This window comes from Sciurus vulgaris (genome assembly GCF_902686455.1).
Source record: "Sciurus vulgaris genome assembly, chromosome: 6".
Taxonomy (NCBI): Eukaryota; Metazoa; Chordata; class Mammalia; order Rodentia; family Sciuridae; genus Sciurus; species Sciurus vulgaris.
The window spans coordinates 77,864,434-77,882,123 of record NC_136466.1 but is presented as its reverse complement, the minus strand read 5'-3'; the positions used below and the strand labels follow the sequence as shown (position 1 = coordinate 77,882,123).

At 37.0% G+C, this 17,690-nt stretch overlaps 1 protein-coding gene across 7 annotated transcripts in view; it reads left to right on the top strand.

The window, feature by feature from the left end:
• Positions 1-17,690, top strand: part of FER (FER tyrosine kinase) — a 513,195-nt gene that overhangs the window by 27,086 nt on the left and 468,419 nt on the right. For 6 of the 7 annotated variants that reach the window (XR_013764376.1, XR_013764377.1, XM_079143514.1 and 3 more), the window contains exon 1: positions 17,502-17,631. The exons of the other annotated variant lie outside the window; for it this stretch is intronic. The gene's annotated coding sequence lies outside the window, so the exon portion shown is untranslated. Of the gene's footprint in view, positions 1-17,501; positions 17,632-17,690 lie in introns of those variants that run through there. 7 annotated transcript variants of the gene reach the window in all.

Sequence of the window (17,690 nt, the reverse complement as noted above, 5' to 3'; positions counted from 1 at the left end):
GGAGTTAATAGTTATTACCCTCATTTTAGAATTAAGACTTAGTTATTTCCTCAATGTTATATAACTCGGAAGTTGTGAAGCAAATTCTCAAACTTAGGTTTGACTCTTAGAGTTATAAGGAGATTTTTATATCAACTATGTTATTTTTTATTTTAAAAGATCTGATCTTCCCTACCATTGTCATTTTGCATGGATGCTGATCATTCTATCTTCCTTCAAAATCACTCCTCTACCTCTGCATCTATACATATAACCAGCAGGACAACATAGATAATGTGACTCTTGTTTTCAATCATCTGAATTCAAATTACAATGCCTACTCTAATAGTCTGTGAGGCTATAAATCACATTTTTAATTTGCTCCTCAATTTATTTTATTTTATTTTATTTTGGGTACCAGGGATTGGACTTAGAGGCACTGAACCTCTAAGCCACATTCCCAGACCTTTTTTTTTTTTTTTGTATTTTATTTAGAGACAGGGTCTTACTGGGTTTCTTGGCACCTAGCTGCAGTTGTTGAGGCTGGCTTTGACTCGAGATCCTCCTGCCTCAGCCTCCCCAGCCACTGAAATTACAGGCATGTACCACCTCACTCAGCCACCTCACCCAGCCACCTCAATTTTTATATCTGTAAGTAGGGATAATATTAGTGTCTTACCCACAGGGTTTGCATAGGACAAAATGCCAGTCATTATTGCTGCACTGTGGTTTAAAGCCTAGTAGATACAGGCTCTTCCTAAATTGCTTTGGGACTTGGTAAATTGCTGAGGCTGACTTTGAATTTTCAATCCTCCTGTGTTAGCCTTCCAAGTCACTGGAATTAGAGACACGCATCATTGCACCAGGTTTCAATGCTTTGAAATAGAAAATGCCCTAAAGAGTTCTCGCACTGTCTCTACCCTGCTAGTAAACCATGAACAGCCCTTCTGTAGCTGCTTGTAGTGGAAATCTATGGCAGTTATTAGTACCCATTCTTTCCTTTTTTGTTTGTTTGCTCTGTTACTGGGGATTGAACCCAGTGTTTCATGCTTGCTGGGCAAGCGCTGTGCCAGTGAGCAATATCCCTAGCCCCCATTCCATCTTTTTGAGAAATGTTTTTCACTTCTTCAACTGTGATCCCAGAAAAAACTGCCATGTTCTTCCTTGATTTTAACACCCTATGGATATCTGATTGGTCTTGATTCTTGAAGGAGGAGCCAGAGTCTTTCTCTTGAATTTTTCAAACTGGAGTTGATTAGATTTGTTCCCTCCTTCATATAGCAACTGTAGATTATAAAACTAGAATACTTTCTATGCCATATAGAAGAACCTGTCCCACAGAGACTATGAGTAAGTGTGTTTATGGGTATGTATAGTGAAACAGAGAATAAGAAAAAGTAAAAAAAAAAAAAAAATGAGAAAAATGGGAGGAGAGAGAAAACAAATGAGTTTTGGTTACTATTTAGGCCCTATTCATTTGTCACTGCATCTCCAAGTATCTGCTTCCAGAACTGTGGTTTTTTACACTTCTTTTCATTATATTACATTTTTTTGATTCTTTGCCCTATTTTCCTATGGATGTTTGAATTAGGTTTCCGACACCACAAGAAAACTCTGAGCATACACCTTAAAATTTATCACATTAAAATCACTCTTTATGCGTTATACCATAATTATGAATACTATTTTGTTGTACAGTGATAAAATTCTAAGATGACCTCTAAGATACTTGGTCATCATTATGCATACCTGATATAATCTCTTCCCCTTGAGTGTGGATGGGACTTGTGACTGAGAGAATCTCATTGTCATGATTACATAACTTTGTATGGCAAAGATGTAACTAATTGTCCTAAAATCAGCTGCCTTTGAGTTAATCAAAAGGGAAAATATACTGAATGGTCTGACTAATTATAAAAACCCTATAAAACTGGGTTTATGGGTCAGAGACAGATGAAGTTAGAATTCAAAGCCGGGAAATGCCCTCTTGCTTGCTTTGAAGAAGATGAAGATCACCAAGACTTCTACATCTTCACCGGACTGAGTTTTGAATTAACCTGAATAAGCATGGAAAGAAATAAAGAGGCTAAGATGAGAACATAGACCCTTGATGGCAGCAATATGAGACCTGCACAGGAGGTCCAGCTATGCTTTGCCTAAACCTTTGACCTACAGAAACTATGAGATAATAAATGGGTGTTGTTTTAAACTACTAAGTTTCTAGTAATAACACTCCTTACTCCTGTTGCTGATCTGATAATGAAAACAAGGTATTGAGAAAAAGGAAAAATAATTTTTATTGATTTGCAAGCAAATGAGAATACAGCAGACTCATGTCCTGGAGTCTGCCATTCTAATTGCCAGGAGGAACAATGTGCTTTTAAAGAAGATATACAGAGGCTGAATTCCAGGTGTGGAGTCATAATTCATATCTAAGTGGTAGCCTTTTGAGAGAGCCTTTCTTAAATCTCTTTGTATCAGTCTCCGAATCTGGATTTCTTTACCCCTGTGGTCAGTGAGCTGAAGGACAGATAACTTGATTTGAGAGGGAGGAATGTTAATCTTTCTGCCCTCAGGTTTAAAGAGTGGGAGAGGAAGAAGAGAAAGGGGGAAAAAAAGACCTGTCCGTTTAAAAATTAGTTACCAGTGGTCAAACACCAAGGTTTATATATAAAGCATGAAGTGGACCCCTGTTACAGTAATATGTTATGTAACAATAGAAGACTAAGGAAGAAGCCAGGCACTGTGGCATATGCCTGTAATCCCAACAACTACAGAGCTAAGGCAGAAGGATTGGAAGTTTGAATATACCTCAGCAACTTAAGGAATTTGGTGAGATCCAGTCTCAAAATAAAATAAATAAATATAAAGAGGCTGGGGATGTAGCTCAGTGGTGAACTGGGTTCAACTCCAAGTACCATAAAAAGGAAAGAAAACAAAAAGAAGGAAGAAAATTATGACGAGCTTTCTCAATGTAAACTAATACTTTTCCATGGCTCCTAGACTGCTGCTCCCTTCCTGCCCAGGAGCACTCCACCTTTGGCCCTTCTAGACCATCTGCTTCTCACCTTTTGGCCATTCCACTGGCATCTCCTGGGCCTAGTCACATATGCAGGGTGGGGAAAGGAAGAGGAGAGATAAGAAGGAAAGTCTAAAATGTATAAAAGAGGCTGGACGCTCCCACTTCTTACCAGGATACCAGCTATGGCTCCTTTCTTAATCACAGGATGAGTCTGGATTACTATTATTTAAATAAAACTTGCTGTCTACTCTTGCCTGGGCACTTCTCTGGTGTTCAAAATTCAACATTTGGGGAAATGGAACTTGTATCAACTGTAGTGATGGTATCAGTGCTGGGGATTGAGCCCTGGGATGCTCTACCACTAGACACTCCCAGTGCTTTTTATTTATTTTATTTTGAGACACAGCTTGAATTGTGATTCTTCTCAGTCTCCCAGGAAGCTGGGATTACTGGAATGCGCCACTGCAGCAGCTTTCTATCCCAAGGTTACCATGGTAGTAACCACTGTTCCTTCTTCCTAGACTCCTTCAGCAGCCTCCTGATCATCTCTCCTCTTGCTCTCTTACAATTCATTTTCTGTAAAGTAGCATAAATGACCTGTCAAAGAGTACGATCGATCATGTGACTCATCTGCTTATTACTCGCTGTTGGTTTCTCTCTACAGTTAGAGTAAAATGGCATCTTAAGCTTGCCCGAGGATCCCTGTTCAACCTTCATCCTGTTTCCTCTCTCCTAGGTTCATCATCATTCTGGTCTTTTTGTGCCTAGAACATTTCAAATTATTCTCCTTCCAGAGCATTACATGACTGTAATCAGGAACTGCTGTCTGGAAAAATCTGCACACAGATCTTATGGCTGTCCCTTTCTTTTCCTTACAGTCCCATTTCAAGTGTTGAATCAAGAGAGTCCTTCCTCAGACTCCTCATCTGTGCTAGCCAGGGTCCTCCCTGCCCTCAGTGACATACCCTTACATTTTCTGCACAGAATTAAGCACTATCCAAAATGATCTTTTTTTACTTGCTTATCTTTTCTCCTGCTACAATGGAAGATTTACTGCTGGTATATAGTAGACATTTTAAAAAGTGTATGTGTTAAATGAATGAAAGCACAATGCAATATATAGACTTCAAAGTATTTATTTAGGGTGGATGCCAGGTACACAACTATAAGCCCAGATCTCAGGAAGAGGCTGAGGCAAGAAGAGTGCAAGTTCAAGGCCAGCCTGGGCAACTTAGTGAGATTCTGTCTCAACACTAAAATACCAGTAATTTTTAAAAAGGGCTAGGCTTATAGCTCAGTGGTAGAGCACCTCTGGGTTCAATTCCTGGGATTGAAAAAAAAAAATCGTATTTAAAAATGAAAATTCCATTAAATCCAATTAGAAAGAAATTCTTCCTTGCATAAATGAAATATGACAATCTTTAGAGAACAATGAAATTTAAAAATTTGGAGAGTAGTGGGGGAAGATAGGCAGACTATATTCTCTTATTTGGAAAAAGTCTTCTAGGTTAATATTTTCCAATGAATTTTTTTTATTATAAAGATCTTATTTTTCTATCACTCTAAGTTTTCTATCACTCTAAGTTTCTTCTTAGTGACAGTCATGATGTAATTGAGTAGATTGTGAGTTTCAAAACAGAAAAATTTGCTGGGTGTTGTTGCCTAAGCATGTAATCCCAGCAACTAAGGAGCCTGAGGCAGGAGGATAATAAATTCAAGGTCAGCCTCAGCAACTTAACAAGGCCCTAAGCAATTTAGCAAGACCCTTTCTCAAAATAAAAAAGTTTTAAAGAAAGGCTGAGGATGTGACTCAGTGGTTAAGCACACTGGGTTTAATCCCTGGTACCAAAAAAAAAAAAAAAAAGTAATTATTTTTTCCTGACATTACTCATAGAAATGAATGAAAAAAAATTCCACATTTAGTTTCTTTTGCTATTTTAGATATCCTACAGAATGAATAACATGAAGTAGATAACATAAAATAATAAGTTCAATTTAATCTTTTTAACTTAGAATTGAAAATGCAGTCACAAACTATTAGTATACATATTTGTCTATTCTCTGAAGATTTTATATCAATCCAAATTACAAATTAGAGTTGTGAACTACAGTTATCACAAACAGATTGAGGCAAATGAATGACTGTCCATAGCTTCTCTTTCTTAGTTAAGTTAATGAACCTACACAGTGCCCATCAGTATGAAATGAAAACTTCACTTTATACAAAAAAAAAAAAAAAAAAAGGACTGTTAGAGGGAACAAAATATAAAACTCTTTCCTTTCTTCTGCAGTCTCTCTCTTTCTCTCAACTTGTCGTGATGTTTTTTATTTGCTATTTAATGTTTTTCTAAGTCGAGAAAATTAAAATTTTTAATGACTAGAATGCATTTTACCTTCCAACTTTCTATTGCATAATGCTGTTTTTTCTTTTTTTAAAATTTCTATTATATACATATTTTAGATTTTTTTTGTTCTAATTAGTTATACATGACAGTAGAATGCACTTTGATACATCATACATAAACGGAGTATGATTTCTCATTCTTCTGGTTGTACATGATGTAGAATCCCATCAGTTGTATAGTCATATATGTACATAGGATAATAATATCTGATTTATTCTACTATCTTTCCTATCCCCATACACACTCCCCTCTTTTCATTCCCCTCTACCTAATCTAAAGTAACTCTACTTTTCCCTAGCCGCACCCCACCCCAGCCTTATTGTGAATTAGCATCTGCAAATCAGAGAAAACATTTGGCCTTTGGTTTTTTGAGATTGACTTATTTCTCTTAGCATGATATTCTCCAGCTCCATCTATTTACCACCAAATGCCATCATTTCATTCTTTTTTAAAGCTAAGTAATATTCTATCATATATATATATATTCCATCATATATATATATATATATATATATATATCACATTTTCTTTATCCATTCATCTATTGAAAGGCACCTGGGTTGGTTCCATACTTTAGCTATTGTGAGTTGAGCTGTTGTAAACATTGATGTGGCTATGTCACTGTAGTATGCTGATTTTAAGTCCTTTGGGTATAAACCAAGGAGTGGGATAGCTGGATCAAATGGTGGTTCCATTCCAAATTTTCTGAGGAATCTCCATATTGCTTTCTATAATGGTTGCACCAATTTGCATTCCCACCAGCAATATATAAGTGTACCTTTTCCCCCATATCCTCACCAATAATTACCATTACTTGTATTCTTGATAATTGCCATTCTGACTGGGGTGAGATGAAATCTTAGTTTTGATTTGCATTTCTCTAATTGCTAAAGATATTGAACATTGAAAAGATAGACTATTCAACAAATGGTGCTGGGAAAATTAGAAAGCCACAAGTAACAAAATGGAATTAAAATCCTCTCTCTCACCCTGCATGAAACTCAACTCAAAGAGGATCAAAGACTTAGGCACTAGAATAGAGAACCTGTGCCTAGTAGAAGAAAAAGTAGGCCCAAATCTTCATCATGTGAGCCTAAGATATGACTTCCTTAATAAGACTCCTAAAGCACAAGAAATAAAATCAATCAAGTTTGATTGTAACTTGTATGCGGAATCACTGAAATTACAAAATTTACATTTGATAGTTTATAGATGAATATGTGTTTCATTCTTACCAACAGTGGAAACTACACAAACCAATTCAATTGCTTTTATTTCACTTCTTGATATATGCAATCCTGTCTAGCTTTGGCTTACTGATGGGTAAGTAAGGACCAAAAGGGAAAATAACTTTTCCTTCCTCTTATGTCATTTTTAAAAAAATGTAAGTAGTTAGCTAAAACAGGAAGAAATACAATTAAGAAAGAAAATGATAGGAATCTTTGGATATTTATATTTCTTAGAGCATGATTTCCTTTTATCTTTGTTAGGAACAAATTCCAGTTTGGATGCAAATCATGGCCTCTCATGTTTTTAGTGCCCCTGTTTACTCAATCACAGATGCCACATACTGAAGTTCTACACATTTTGAGACACACTGAATTCTCATGCATTATGGCTAACCCAGAATGCTGTGCCCATAGGGCCTCAAGAACATTAATGAGAACGGAGAGGCAAGTAACAGTGGACATACATACCGTGCCCAATGTTTAAACAAGCACTAGAGGTCTGCTGAGTTACTTTTTTGCAACTTTGTTAGCCTTGCTGTAGATTGGACACATATTTCCTTTAATATATAGACAATGGGAAGCTCTGTATGTGAGGAACGCATTATCTGAAAATCTTTTTGAATTGTTTGAGAAACTATATTTTCCTGAACTCCTGGAATACCATCCACTTGGATGTTAATTTATTAAGAGCTCTTTGTTTGATCCTTAGCACTAAGCCAGACCTTGCAAAAGGGGCAGCATTTAAATTTAACAAATCAATGTGTTGTCAAAAAATGAGTTTACAGTTAATGGTCTCCACAGAAAACAAAAGCTTCTGTCATTAAAAGAAAACAATATTGCTATAGATCTGGTGAAAGGTGAAACTGAATGGAAGAATTGCTATTTCAACAAAGTAAACAAGATATATAATTTAGGATTTCTTCCAAACTTTTTAAAAATTTCCATAACTGTGTACTTAAATATATATTCATAGATTCATAAAAGATACTACATACAGTTATAAAATATATATTACTAGCCTTGCCCTCATTAGATATGACCTCATACTAGAGCTTAACCATAATGTGAATAATTTGAGAGCTGTAAGATGATGCCATCTGTGGTATTTATTATTTTTTTGGGTCAATAGTTTCATTTCATTGTATAATACACTATAGCATACCCAAACCTTATCAAGTGTCTGGCAAATTCATACAGGTTTTTGGTTATAAAATGAACTGAATATTAAGAATATAGGAATAACACCAGACTCTATTATTCTACAGAAAAGTAATAATGACTGAGATGAATTCATGCATTCATCCACCAACAGTCCAGACAGACCTACCTAACTCATTTGGTCTTTGCAATTTTCAGAGATGAGATTGGAGTTGAGTCTGAAAGAATGGAAAGCATTTTTAATTATTTATTTATTGGTGCATTATAATTACAGATAATAGCAGGATTCATTATACCATATTCACATATGCACATAACTTACTTTATTCTTTTCCAGTACTCCCTTTCCTTCCTCTCCTCCTTTACTCTCTCTCTCTTTTATTTATTTATTTTTTAATGTAGAATGTCAGATATGTGACTTACAAACATTTTCTTTGGATTGTCTTTTATTCTCCTGCCAGTGTCTTTCACAAGGCAATATTATACTTTTGATCAAGTCCAAATTATTTTCTTTTTTCTGTATAATGCTTTTGCTGTTGTATTTAAGAACTCTTTTTGTTAATTGAAGGTCACAGAGATTTTCTCCTGTATTTTCCTCTAAAACTTTTGCTGTTTTACATTTAGATCTATGATCAATTTTGAGTTAATTTTGGCATAAGGTGAGAGGCATGGGTCATTATTCCATGTCAGTGCCCAATTATCCCTGCACTATTTGTTGAAAAGAACAACCTTTCCCAATGAACTATTTCTGAACCTTTGCCAATAATCAATTGATCATATTCTCATGGGTGTATTTCTGGATTCCTTGTTATGTTTCATGATCTTGTTGCCCATGTTTTTACCCACCCTTCACTTCTTTTATTACTGTAAATTTTTAATAAATCTTGAAACCAGGCCATATGATTCCCTCAGTTTTGTTCTTTCTTTTCAAAACAACAACGCTTATTTTTCCCCCCCTGGGAGGGAGCATAAATTTGGAATATACACAACAACCCTTCTTGAAAAATGGACAAAAACTTTGAATGGACGTTTCATGATACTCAACATAATTAGTCATTAGGGAAGCACAAATTCAATAAACTACCACTACATACCTACCAGAATTGCAGAACAAACTCCCCAATCTCTCTCCAACAGTAACAAGTGCTGGTGAAAATGAAGAGCAACTGGAATCGTCACACATTACTGTTAAAATTATTCAGCCATTTCAACAACTTCAGCAGTTTCTTATAAATACTCAATTACCACAGAGGCCTGCAATCTCACTCCTTAAGTATTTATCCAAGTGAAATGAAAACTTGTGCTCTTACAAGAAAACTTCTGCATGAGTATTTATAGCAACTTTATTCATATGCATTTCCAAAAATGGAGAAAAAAATCCTCAAATGGGAAATGGATAAACAATGAAATACCACACTGTGATAAAATGGAAGAAACTACTAATACATGCAATAACATAGACAAATGTCAAATGCATTATGCTAAGCAAGAGAAGCCAGACTCAAAAGGCTATATACATGTGATTCCATTTATATGACCTTTTGGAAAATGCAAAATTATAGTAATGAAGAATATATCGGAGATTGTCAGAGAATGTGTGGGGTTGGGGTTGACTGTTTTCAAGATGAAGTTACAAAACCCTTCAACAAAATTTCCCTATTTTGGGGGTAGGGTTTTATAACTGTTCTTTACCTTGATAGCAGTGACAGTTACATGGCTATGTATTGGTCAAAACGCATTGAAATATATACTAAAAAGAGGAAATTTTACTGTATGTAAATTAAAAATAAATGAATTTGGAGGCATACTGTATTCTATAATAAGAGGAGAATAGGGAAAGGTAACTGCCAAGTGAGAGATAAGTCTGGATAGTTACGGAACTTGTAGATTTGTAAAGGGTCCTAAACCCAAGGTTAAGAAACTAGACATACCTTTAAGCCAAAGCATTTGAATGAAAATGACAAGTAGCTTCACTGTTGTCAATTTGTGCCACAGAACCCTAGGGAGGCAGGTAGGGAAACTAATGAAGAGGTGATAAAGGCGCCCATAAGAGTAAATACCTTGTATCTGAAAATAATTTATAAATTAAAAATTATTTCATTTACTCTGTCTTAATTAAGCCTCATAAGAACCAGTGAGGTTAGAATTATTATCTGTAGTTAATAGATTAAAAAAAAAATGGAGACTCAGAAAGGTCAAGGGATTTGTTTAAGCTCACACAATATAACTGTGAAGTTAAGACCTGAAGCTTAGTCACTTGCTTCTTTCCAGTCCTCTTTAATATTCTCTCACATCATTGCATTCATTTCCTTTTCAGCATTGATCACAATCTATAGGTTACTGTTAATTTATTTTCTTGTTTATTGTCTTGATCTTTCACTTGGCTTCAGGGAAGGACTCCTGTCCCTATTGTAGCCTCAGAGTCTCTTATCATAATTGAATTCTTCTCTCCACACTGGAGTGCTGACAATACTCTTTCTTGAGTTTTTAACATTAGTAATTATCTGCTGACTTCCCACTATGGAGGAAGAGGATTTAGTTTTCTTCCCATTCAATTTCCTTCCACCTAATCCTACAATGAACAATAGCAATTATAATATCATCCCTTTTGGTTTCTTCAATATTTATTGGTTAGATTTTGATGATTATGTAATAATTTTTAAGACTTAGTTTCATGGAATATTATGACTGTATTTTTAAAATGTAAAGTTTCTTTTTTTAAACAAAAATTTCCCTGTGGTTAACACTTGCTTCATTTTTCATTTGCTTCATCTCTTATATGCCTCCTTTTAAGTAATCTCCGAATTCTGTCAGAAACCTATTACACTTCTCCATGTGGTGACACACATTAGGAAATTTATTGATACTATTGTTTATTTCCTGGAGACATCCATTCTGGAGACTTTCATTCTTCTGCCTCAGTCTGGTTACTTTCTAGGCTTGCTGTATAGGCTGCAGAGGCTTACTAGAAATTTCCTTCACCATTATCCTGGGTACTCCCCCTTCCCTTTCTCCAGTGTTGATTCCGTGTCTGCAGGTCCCTTATATTAGTCCCTCCTTTTGATGCAAAATACCTTTTATTAATTTCCTGAGAAACCATTCCATAGTAAGTAAACTTTTTGCAATCTTGTACATCTGAAAATACTTATTCTGTTCTCAGACTTGTTTGGTTGGCTTTATAGAGAATTCTAGATTGTAAATACTCTCCCTTGAAATTTAAAGATAATGTCCCATTTTCTTCTGTCTTCCTGAATCACTGTTGAAGGGTCTAATAATACCAGCTGGGTGCAGTTATGCATGCCTGTAATACCGGCTGCTCGGGAGTCTAAGGCAGGAGCACTGCACTTTCAAAGCCAGATTCAGCAACTTAACAAGGTCCTAAGTGAGACTCTATCTCAAAATAAAAAATAAATGGCTGGGGATGTGGCACAATGGTCAAGTGCCCCTAGTTCAATCCCTAGTACCAATAAAATAAAATAAAATAAAATCCAAAGCCATTCTCTATTCTTAAGCCTGATCTTTTGTCTGCAATTTATTATTTTATCTGAAGATTGTAGGAAATTTTATTCATCTCGACTCTTGGAAATTTCAGGAGTGCCACTCTCCTCCATTCATTTTACAAGGCCCTCCTTAGATCCTTTGCAGTCCCAAAATTCAGGTCTTTCAGTACTGTTAAAATATCTTTCTTTGATAATTCTGCCTCTCCCATCAACCTCCTTTTCTCTTTTTTTAGGCCATATGTTTGATCCTCTTGATTGATCTTACATTTTCTTTGTTCTCACTTTTTGATTACTTGTATCTTCTTAACTTCAGCTTATCATCTGCTATTAAGTTATAAAATGTATTTTTTGATTTACAAAATTTCATTTTTTTCTCTGAATATTTTCTTAGAAAAATAGCATCATGTTTTTGTTCATTCAATCTTTTAAAAAAATTTTATTTTTTCTAATTTGTTGTACATGACAGTAGAATGCATTTATACATTTTGATAGATCATACATAAATGGAATGTAATTTCTCATATTTCTGATTATACATATTGTACTATCACATCAGTTATGCAATCATATATGTACATGAGGTAATAATGTGTTTCACTCTGTTATGCTTCCTATTCCTATACCTCTACTCCTCCCTTTACTTTCCTCTACCTAATACAAAGTAACTCGATTCTTCCCTATCCCTGCCCCCCTTATTGAGAATTAGAATCCCGGTATCAGAGAACACATTCAGCCTTTGTTTTTTTGAGTTTGGCTTATTTCATTTAGCATGATATTCTCTAACTCCACCCATTTACCAGCAAATGCCATAATTTCATTCTTCTTTAAAGCTGAGTAATATTCCATCATATATATATACTATTTCCTTCATACATTCATCTGTTGAAGGGCACCTAGGTTGGTTCCATGGTTCCATGTTTTAGCTATTGTGAGTTGAGCTGCTATAAACATTGATGTGGCTGTGTCACTGTAATATGCAGATTTTAAGTCCTTTGGGTATAATCTGAGGGGTGGGATAGCTGGGTCAAATGGTGGTTCCATTCCAAGTTTTCTGAGGAATCTCCATACTCCTTTCTTTTCTTCTTTCTTGAAGGACATCACTCATAATTCTTTGGACATTTTTTCTGTTCTCTCCTTTGGTACCCACCCCTTTTGCCTATTTGTTTTAGTGTCTGGTTCTCATGACTACAGATTTACTAAAAAATGGAATGACCCCCAGATGTCTCTTCAAGAATGAGGGAAGCTACTGGAAGGCAGAATTTATAGATTGGCGGACCTCATCATTTTGCGATTTGGCAGGAAATCTGACCATTTTGGAAGATCTTCCCAGTTCCCAGTAGCCATAAAAGTACTTTTCCTTGGACAAGTCCATTTCCCTAGAAAGAAATACTCCTCCTGCATACTTCATTACAAAATCCAACTGGGAAAATTCTCATATTTCAGTATGTAGACTTTGACTTGTTTGTTTCAATATGTGCTAAGGCACCTCATCCCTATACTCAGTCATTGTGATGTTTTGAGACCAGAAGTTCTCTAGTTCAACATCATCAGGGAGAAAATCTTAATTGTTTCTAGACTGGGGTAGCTCATTAGTTGAGGAAGTGTTTTGCATGTGGTCTACTTACTCCTTTTACAGACTTTCAACTAATCCTATTGCTTTCAGCTCTTCTCACTCATGTCTTAAGGGATCCCTGCAACTTAGATACCTGGCAATATAGAGCAGTTTATGTTGCACCAAGGAGTTTGGGGGAGGGCAGAGAGGTAAGTTATCTACTTTTATATACCATGTTGACTAGATTCACTCGGCTTTTCTAAACATATGAATTTTTGGAACTCTTTCCAGACCTCCTAAGACAGAATCATTGGAGTGAATCCAGGCTCTGTGTTTTTGAAAAGTCCTCAGGTGCTTCTGATGATGCCACATATGGAAATGATCATTCCAGCACTCTCACTGGCATACTTTAACCATTGTTTTGAAGGCACAATGAAAAGAAAGGTTTAAAAAGGATAGGACTTGAGTGATCTTGAGTGATAGGGCATTTTTGAGAGGACTTGTCTTGAGGAGTGTTGGTGGTAGCATTTCTCAATGAAGAGAAGGAGGCCAGGCAAGCAAAGGAACCGATATTAGAGTGCAAAGACAGTCAGCCTATGCTTGGGAGGGATGGTTGTGTGATGGCAGTAATGGACTTGGTACCTAGTTTGAAGGCAGAATAGAAGTTTCCTTCCTTAGCCCTATTTTACCTTTCTTCTCTCCTCTTTATTTTCCTTATACAGATTTATAAAGAAAGCCATATGGCCATTTTAAATTTAGAAAGCTAAAGTAACTAAATAAAATATAATAAAATGAAATGAAAGTCCTAAAGAAAATTTCAAATAGACCAGAAGCAAAAATACTCATTTGGGAATGATTTTTAAAACAAAAGAAATTTGTTAAACAGACACTGCAGTGTATAGAATAGAGACAGATAAGATTTCCATACTACATACCTCATCTGGATAAATCTATTTTAGGAGTGGTATGTGTAAATGGTTAGGTATGAATTGTAGATTAGATAGCAGAGGGGTAAAAATCAAAGATGTTGAGAGAAAGAAGGAAAAGAAAAAAAGGGCATAGATTAAGGATAGGTAAGTAGGACTACCGAACTAAAATGGAATATAGCCAAGAGTCCTCTTGAAACCAATGAGAAATTTTTAGCTTCCTTTTTGGTGCTGGGGATCAAAACCAGGTCTTGTGCAAGTTAGGCCCTAGTAGTCAGCATTCTACCACTGAGCTACACCTTCTGCAGCAGAAACTTACTCAGTTAGGGAGGGAGAGAGATGGGGTGAGGAATGGGTGGTGATAACCTAAAGTAAAAAACTTAAAAATTATTAGGTTTTATGTCTACATTATTGTATTAATTTGTCCAGGTAAGTAATGTTATTAAAACGGATAAAATTTGGTATTTAGGAAAATGGAATATATTCCAAGGATTTGTTTGCCTACAGCCATAGGAGTACTGTGACATTTCAAAAGTGATAATATCTAAATTTTAGTAAAAGATCTAAATTTTTGTAAAAGAAAACAGATCTATTATAGCCTATGTTAACAACTTAAACTGAGGTGCATATTCCTCCAGGTCCTGTGGGGATGGTTAGTGTTTTATGAAACCCATAGATCAATCATCTAGACAGGAAATTATTTCTCTTCATCCTTCCATATTCCAAACTGAGAGGAGTGTTTTACAGTATTTTTAGAAGCAGGTGAAAAAAGTATTTGTTAAATCTGTTGCAATGCAGAGTGATAATTATAACCGAGAAAAATTTAAAACTAGATGTGCTATGACATTTTCCCCTCAGTTTCAAAAATAGAGCATAGATTTTTGCCATATTCATTTACTTCAAGTACATTCATTCAAAATTGCATTTCCTAGCACATGACTGGCATATGGTAGATAGTTTAAGTTTCTCAAGTGAATAGGTGAGAACTGAGATACTGTTGCAGAATTGGAAACACTGTTTTCAGATACACAGAGTTCTTTTTTCACCATATCTTTACTTAAAGCTACTCTCTGCAAATATAACAAATTCACTAACGACATCTTTCTACATTTAGATTCTTTGTTAAAGGTAGGGAAATCCTAAGATTCTTTGGAAAGGTATACCATGGTGAAGCAATCATCATAGTTATATTTGTATTTCCCAAGCCATTTAACGCACAAACTTTCATTTATTTCATTCATGTTGACATTACATAAACCTCAACATTTAATGTTCTCAGAAAACTTACATTTAAAAAAGCTTACTTACAGAGGCTTAGTTTGTGCATATAAATACAAAATGCATACTAAATATTAAATTTATTATTTCTGGTTTTACTAAACTTATTGGTAGTTCAGTCAAAAAATCATCACCTGATGAGAGACCATTTCAGAGAACACATTAAAAACTCCCCCCCAAAACAAACAAACAAACAAAAACCAAAAAAACCAAAACCAAATCAAAACAAAACAAACAACAACAAAAAAGACCCTGGATTTGGTGGCAGTGGCTGCCTGTAAGACCAGTGAGTCTAAAGCTGAAGGATTACAAATTTGAAGTCAGATTGAATAACTTAGCAAGATCCTGTCTCAAAATAAAAAAAAATAAAAAGGGCTGGAGATGTAGCTCAGGGGTAGAGTTCCCTTGGGTTCAATCCCCCAAAACAGTACAGAAAACAAATAAATAAATAAAAAATTATTTAACTTCCTGTCTTAATATTCTGGGAATAGGTATTGTTGGGGAAATACGATTAAAAACCATATCTTCCAACACAGAAATCTCACAAAAGTAGTAGAGAAAGAAAACTTCTCTTGTTGAGAAAGCATTAAGCCAGAATGTGATCATATCATAGGCAATTAGCTAAGAGACTGCAAAGAGAAAGAAATCTCATTTTTATATAGCAATGCAGATACAGTCCATTCCATACTTTGAAGATAAACAATACCTGACCCTCAAGTAAGAGAACTTATTGTCACATATAATTTATCTTTACTACATAGTTGGGGTAACCATCTAATATAACTAATTTTACCCAGAGGAAAAGCAAATTTCTTATATCTTTATTAGGGGGATCCTATTTTCCTAACTTGGAGCAAGGCACACACTGAGGTTAGACTCCCACTGTCACAGGAACAGTGATATAGGGGTGTTAGCTCCTTAGATGTTTGTGATTTTCCAGGTTCTTGGGAAAGACATTACTGGATCATAAACTTGACAAAAAGACCTATTTCATCTTCAAAAGGATTTACATACATTTCAAAAAGATAAGAAAGCCCTTAGTAATTACTTATTTTCTAAGGCACATGTTCTGAGGGAAAAAAAAAAAAAAAAAAAAAAAGCTGGGGAATGTGGGCAAGAACAGGAACCCCTAATCTCAACAGGGAGAATTGAGCCTCTTGTTTTTAGTATTATTTTTCCTTACAGCATGTTTTGGTTTCTTGGGCTTTCAAATAGTGGACAAAGTCCAACCTAATATTTATGTTTTTCTATGTGTAGGGCTGTTCATTATGGTCAAATGAATAACTTTCTAGAAAAAACACCACTCTTCTTTAGCTCCCTCATAACTCATACATTTTTAAGAGAGTGTGGATAAGGAGTTGACGTTAGATTTGCTCCAAAGAACGCGGTTCAACCCTTGTACAGGATACAATGCCTTAAAAAGCATGCTACAGGAACATGGGAGTGTCACGCCCTCACACCATGGGGAATAACACCTATCTCAAGGTAACAGATCACCCAGTAATTTTAGTTCACACTCATTTTCTACCAAATTTTGTAGTGCGGGGCGCTTCAGAAACAGTCCTCACTGGAAAAGCGAATTAGTTTGGATTCTTCATGCATTGTAGACTCTCGAAGAGGTAAGGATTTCTCACAGAGGATCGCTCCCAGGACCTGCTGTACACTTTCGTAACAGCATCCATTAGAATTCCAGTACTGTTTTACGTTTTTTAAGTCTCAGGAATTGAGAATAAAAGAATGAGACATAGCTCCGGCCCTCAAGGGATTCACAGTACTTTGGAGAAGATGAAAATTACTTTAAAGCAATCGCCGTTAGAACAGGCGCAAGCAAAATGTGGAAAAGCACAGGAAAAACAGGGACTTGAGGGTGCAGGGGTCCGCAGTCCTACAGCCGCTCGTTTCCCGGAGATGTAGGATGCGGGGATCACTCAGCACCCCGCGGGAACACTTAACATTTTAATCACGCCTCCGCCCCCACCCTCCGGATTCCTTTCCCGCGGCAGGCCCGCGGGGTAGTCCCTTTCAGGCGGCCCCAGCTTATCACCCCCGGCCCGGCCACTTCCCGGCCACCGCCAGGCGAGCCTCCCAAAGTTTCCTGTGACGCCGCCGTCCGCCTCCGGTCCCATCCCACCGTGGCAGCCCAGGATACTGACTAGGGAGGAGCGGTTACTAAGGCCGGGAGAGCAGAGCAAAAGCGCAGACCTCGGAAGCCCGCCCAGGCCGGTGAGCAGGCCCAGAGCGCAGAGTCCCCGGCTCCACGCCTCCCCTCTCCTCGCCCGCAGCACCGGTCCACGCGTGCCCACCCGGCCTCTCGCTCGACTCCGCCCCCTCCGGGGCCCTGGCCAATCGGCCGCGCCCCGCCTGCTGGGAGGTGGGCGAGGAGGGGGTTGGGGGCCGGGCAGCATCGCCCGCCTTCCGCTCTTGCCCATTGGCTGAGGCCTCGAGGGTGCCCGGAGACCGGAGTGCACCAGGATTGGCTGCAGAGGTTCGTGACAGCGGCGTCTATTGGCTGTGACAGCCCCCGTGACGCGGGGTGGCGACTGGCTCCTGTGTCTGAGGGGCTCCTGCTTGTCAGGTTCTAGGTAGGTGCGTTTCGCGCCGCCGGCGGCAGGCGCTGTTGCCCCGGGCAACGCCGCGGGAG